Here is a 6,000-nt window from a genome sequence, read left to right on the forward strand (position 1 = left end):
CGTGGCTCATTAGCTTAGCAGGCTGAGGTCCTGACCTCAGTCTGTGTGAGGCAGCAGGTACAGTGGACAGGCAGAGCGGATACAAAGGATGGAGGGATGACTGGGCGTGTGAAAAGCAGAGCAAATCCTCAGATTAAGTTCGGGCTTCCCAGGGAGATAGATTTTGGTGGCTACCTCCACACACACCGAGACACAGATCCTGGGAGCGTGTGAGCTGGGACCACAGGTGGTAACCCAAATAAATCCCAAATCAGATTCTAAGGGCACAAAGACGAGCATGTGGAGGGGGCAGACTGAAGCAACAGAACCAGAAAAACAAGTGTTGATTCACACAGCGGATTCAAAGGATTTGACGTCCAAACGTTGATGTAGATCCAACCACAGCGGATCAGTCAGATGGTTTGATGACAGGAACAGCTGTCAGCAGAGATCAAGAAAAGTGAATTCCGTGTGCAGCTCAGCACAGTTTTGAGATTCAACCCCACCAGCGTGCGATGAGGTGAAGCATGAAATGAATTGAAAAGCTAAAATAGAAACAAAAATATTACTATAATTAGCTCTGTGGTGAGCAAAGAGCTGAAACAAGTGCCTGAGGACACTCTGGGTCTTCCTCTTTTTGTTTGTTTACAACCCTGCTAAATCTCTCTCTTTCCTGTTGCCTGTCTCCGGTCCCAAAATAAGCCTTTTTTTTCAATTGAAGTCTTGAATAGTGCCCTCAAAGGAAAGCCTCTTAGTACCACTCTGGACAAAACCTATCCCACCAGCCAACGCAGCAGCAGCAACAACAACAGCAACAGCAGCAGACCCTGCGGGAGAGATGTAGTGATGAAAGAGCAACACGCAGAGGGAGGAGAGGGATGTGCGTATATAAACGGACGTCCGGATCCCCAGGGCTCGTGCGTTCACGCTGCACTGCCCATCAGAGAAAGAGAGGAACGGGAGCCGAATGAATGATCGTCCACAAAGCAGCACTTCCTCTTTCTTCTGCTTGTTCGCTGTCAACTTGCAAAAACAAGCACGCCTCCTCTCTGGCGCAGGAGTGAATTCATAAATAAGAGCGGCTCTTCTTTGCAGGATTTGTCGAGGAGTTGAAAATTATTTTTATTTCTATTTTAAAGTGTCCCACGTTGGAAAAGGAAGCTTTACACCAGAAGAAGAGTTTATATCCAGCTTTACCTTGCAGAAAATCCAAGAACCAATAGTAAGTAGATGGAATAGCAGATCAATTTAAGTCAAAACTGCATTATCCTCTCCACAAATAAAAATAAAATCCAGGTTTCTGATGAGAGGCTCTTACGTAATGCAGATCAGAGCAGTGCTGGATGTTGAAGCACCATGTGCTGCTTCCGATACGCTGAAGCAAGCTGAGGCTCTCAGTGGAGCTACGTCCTGCTGCTGCTTCCCCTCACGTTTCCCTCTCGCTCTCTTTCTCTCTCCTCCTCCCTCCCTCCCTCTCTGCGTTTAGCTGCTCATGACCTATTTCCCTCCCCACCGGAGGTCTTAATAACTTAACCTGATTAGAGGCCATGCCAACATGCTTGGAGCCCAACGCAAGCAGCAAAAGCCTCGGCAGCATTGCACAGCAGCGCAATCTCACACACACACACACACACACACACACACACACACAAACACACTGAATATAGACATACATTCATTCCCATAATGTATATTTTAATCGCTGCCATGATTACGTTCACTGACAATGTTTTCTTTTTGAAGATGTTGATCTTGCTTTTTTACTAGTTGTTTTGTACTAAAAACCAATCAATGGCAGACATATTCTTTCAAGTGTTTTCTCCTTGTTATGTCAATGTAAAAAAAAGTAATCTAAGTGGCATCCCATTTCTGTCAAAGCAAATGCGCTGTGGCAGATTAGTCGTATATAAAAACATCATTTTTATCGGGACACCCTGTCATGCATTAATGCTACTTGATTGTGTGTTTATACATACAATATGTCACAAAGTCTTAGCGTGAATTAAGTTAATGCCCCCCCCCCCCAACACACACCCCACAACCCCACACACACACACACACACACACACACACACACACACCCTGTACATACACTCAGAATCAGAGGGACAGTCTAAATGGGATGCTTGTCGCAGACTCACAGTAAACACACTCAATAAATCTCCTTCACATCTGGTCGGCCATCTGTGCTGCAACAACATGATGTTAGATGACTGCAGGCCTCTCTCCCTCTCTCCCTCTCTCTCCATCTCTCGTTCTCTCTAGTTATTCACAGAGCATTGTTTATTTGTGGGTTTGACCCAACACTCACCCTATGGTCTCTATGGTCCAGCTTAAAGGACCACACCAGTGTTTTTGTTGTTTTTGTTTTAGCATGTTTCAGCTCATTCATCGAAAAACCGTATGGGCTTTCATGCAGTAACTGCCCATCATCTGTCAGCTATTTTACTGATATTTTTATTCAAATTGACGTTGATAAATAACTATTATTTTTCCACCTTTCAGGCAGCCTTGTGACTCTTCTCATCGAACCCAGGTACGAAAATCAGAGAGCGGCATTAAGAAGCAGAATTAGATGCGTTACAAATGACTGAACATCCAGGACATTCGTCGGCCACAAGCTGCGCTTTTTGCTTTTGCCTAAAAGAGACAGAGACACTTTTGAAATACTTGTAAAAGAGTCCCAAACATTCATGCTGAGGTTTGTGGATTGTTTAGGATGACTGTTCTAAACCAACCTCCAGCCTATTGCATTTTCAAAGCAATTTAATGCTTCACCACCTTGAGGTGCACATTTGATAAAATGATTCCCCTCCTCCACTGCTGTCCGATCAAATATACAGTATGACGTCACCTACATCCAACACCAGACACACGTATACCTCTCAGCCAGCTCAGGAGTTTGACTGATTTATCAATAATATAAAGATATTGATTAGTTGAGTTTGATAGCAACATTATATCATTGTTTCTTTTGTCCCACACTAAGAATATTGGTATGATGTTCATTCTATATTAAACAAAGATTGTTTTGTTCCTCTTGTGTAACTTTGTTTGTCCTGTTCTAACTCGTGCTGTCCTTTTGTTTTTTTCTCTTCTTTTGTCCCCTCTTCTTTGCCGTCTGCCTAATTAGCTGACCGATCGACCGGACAGTTAAGGTCCTTGCTGGGACATCAGCAGAGCCCTGCTGGTCACGACTCCCCAGCAGAAATGAATGAGCTGTATGGGTTGGATGAGTGTGTGGTGGTGGGTGCAGGGCGGCCCAATCGTGGCTCTGCCCCGCAGGACTTTATGGTTTTGTAATGCAGCGCTGTCAGAGCAGCTGACTTCACAAGTTGCTGAAGGGCCCAACGAGACATCCTGCCAGCTGCGACGACCAGCAGCGGGAAAAAAAGACTTGGCATGGTGTGAAAGGAAAGAGACGAGTGAAAGAAACCAAATAAGTTCTGTGGCACAGAGGCAGGGAGATATGAGATAAAGACTTTCTCCGATGTTATCTGCGGTTAACACAGGAATATTCAGTTTGACTGACTCTTTCTAATCGCACAAATACGTAGTCATTGTTCAGTCCATGTGGGTTGAAACGACATATGTTGTGATTCTCATTTCAAGCAAACCGTTTGCTAAAGTTCTACCCGACTTTGTGTCGTACAAATCACGGCATTCGCAATGACAACAGGGAAATGTAGAGATGTTCTAAACAGGGAACGATGACTACAACAAGGCGCGGGTCAGCTGACATAAGAGGCAGCCGAAGGCGTCACTAAGTTTCTTCATGCCAGCCTACTAGCTGTCTGTACTATAAGAAGATATTCTAATAATTAAAGAAGCCCACGGTCTCTGAAAGCCAGAAGGTAATGAAACACTAAAGTGTATTAGTTGACCTTCTGTTTCTTCATTATTTTCCCTCTATCTAATTTTGATTGAGTAGCAATTTATCTCTCTGATCTCTTGCACTCGACGCCCCCAAATTTGGGGGCTCTCGGGCTTAGGGGGGGTTGCAAATATCGTCAAACCATGACTCCCATTGAGAGTGAATATTGTGCATTTGTACATTTCATATACCGGATTAAACAGCAACATATGGGCAACACTATCATATAAGTCACTTTTTACACACTCCAAACACAACTATACACTACTAATATAAGCATCTAGAAAATGTGGCATGAAACCACGAATTCCTGGCCAAAAATCTGCATTATATTTACTGCACATCAATATTGGAACACGAAGCTAACAGCTACCGAGCTAATCAATACATCGCTTAGCATTAGCATTCGACGCAGAACGCATATATGCCTTCGGTTTTTCTCTCCGTGGAACCACTACAAAGATGTGAGTCAACAACGGCAACACAACAGTTCTCTTCACTGGAAAAAATTATCGCCATCTGCTTACCTTTATGAAAAAAATCACAAAAATAACGGCGAAAATTATCCGGTTCAAAGCTAGAATCATTGTTGGCAACTGCATCCTGTCTGTTTCTCATCGGTTTCCTGTAGAAGGGGGGTCAATCTAACTGTGGGACCCGGGGGTGGGTGGTCAGACTTTTGGCGAATGGAATTTTACGCTCGGGGATGCGCGGCACTCTTTGCATCTTTACTCACTGAAAATTCTGTCAATCAACACCCGGCTTCGACGCCCACCTTCCTGAGACTCTGACGCGTCGAAGGCGGGCTCATTGACTGAAATCAACCGATGATAGACTGAACTACAGCCCCATACACACACAGCAACTGGAATTCAGACAAGAAAATCCTATGGCTGACAGACAAGAACAGGCTCTGAGAGGACCCTGGCTTTCAAAATGATTCCAAACGGCTGTATTTGGATGTATTGAATAATATGAGTGATAAAAAAAGTGAAATATATAGTTATATAGTATATAAAAGTACAATGAAAGAGCTGCAACAGCTGGTTCCAAAATAACGACCTTGCATGACCTCTCTCTACTAAAAGCTTCTATAACTTTCTTATTCTTCACTTTATCCCAGCCAAACGTTATTTTCTAGGACTACTGATCGGTTGTGCTATGATTTGGGAGAGTTTTTAGGCTGCCAGCTGCATTATTTCAAAAACCTAATATCAATAAAAGTGCTTTTTTTTCAGGTGAACCTGAATATTTTCAATTTAAGCTGTGTAATATCTTCATGTACTATATTAACCAGCAACATATACACAATATTTACCCATCTGAATAAATCTCACAAGTGTTATCTGAATTACAGCATCAAACATTGTTAAAATAGACCTTGTAGTTACAGAATTGTGGTCTCTTTAGTATGGGTATGCCATTTTCGAGCAGAGGCCTACAAATAGGGCTGGAGTTTAAAAGAAAGAAAGAAACAAATCTCCCTTCAAAGTACGTAACATTACACCCTTCACATTTAAAATCATGTGAATGGAGTCACTTAGAGAAGAGGCTACTCTCTAATTACTACTGTCTACTAACTAATATCACAGAACTCGTACCAACTCTGTTCAAAAATGTGTGAAATATATATATGTTAATGAAGAAGTCACAGCTCCATCACATTGCTAGTGTAATAAAAAGGCCAAAAATAATTTTTTGAATACATTTTTACTTGAAAACTAATAATATTAAAAGCATTATGCCTTAACTGACACTGAGTATAGACTGAGGTTTTTTCTGTGTTTGAAACATTTTTCTAAAAGTGTTCAAAAACTGCTTCTCTATCAATACTGCCAAATAATTCATGAGGGAGTGCATCTGTGTCTTCCTGTGTGTTAGATGACTCTCCAGCCCTTCATGAATTACCCAGTTATCTCTGTCATTAACTATCCGGTGAGATCATCGCTCATTATCGAGAGAGCGTCTGATTAATTCGCCCTGAGGAACAAACGTCGGCCGGCACGTCACACACCAATACTTTCCATTGACCAACATGGAGCCTGCTGTTACGCAGAGCTCGAGAGAAGCAACACACAGGAACAGGCAAACACAGAAAAGACACACACACACACACACACACACACACACACACACACACACACACA

At 42.7% G+C, this 6,000-nt stretch overlaps 1 protein-coding gene across 10 annotated transcripts in view; it reads right to left on the reverse strand.

The window, feature by feature from the left end:
• pde4dip (phosphodiesterase 4D interacting protein) overlaps positions 1-6,000 on the reverse strand; it is a 95,523-nt gene that overhangs the window by 13,621 nt on the left and 75,902 nt on the right. The window lies entirely within an intron of this gene.

The sequence above is a fragment of the Anarrhichthys ocellatus genome, unplaced genomic scaffold (assembly GCF_004355925.1).
Source record: "Anarrhichthys ocellatus isolate YVR2014 unplaced genomic scaffold, GSC_Weel_1.0 scaffold102, whole genome shotgun sequence".
NCBI lineage: Eukaryota > Metazoa > Chordata > Actinopteri > Perciformes > Anarhichadidae > Anarrhichthys > Anarrhichthys ocellatus.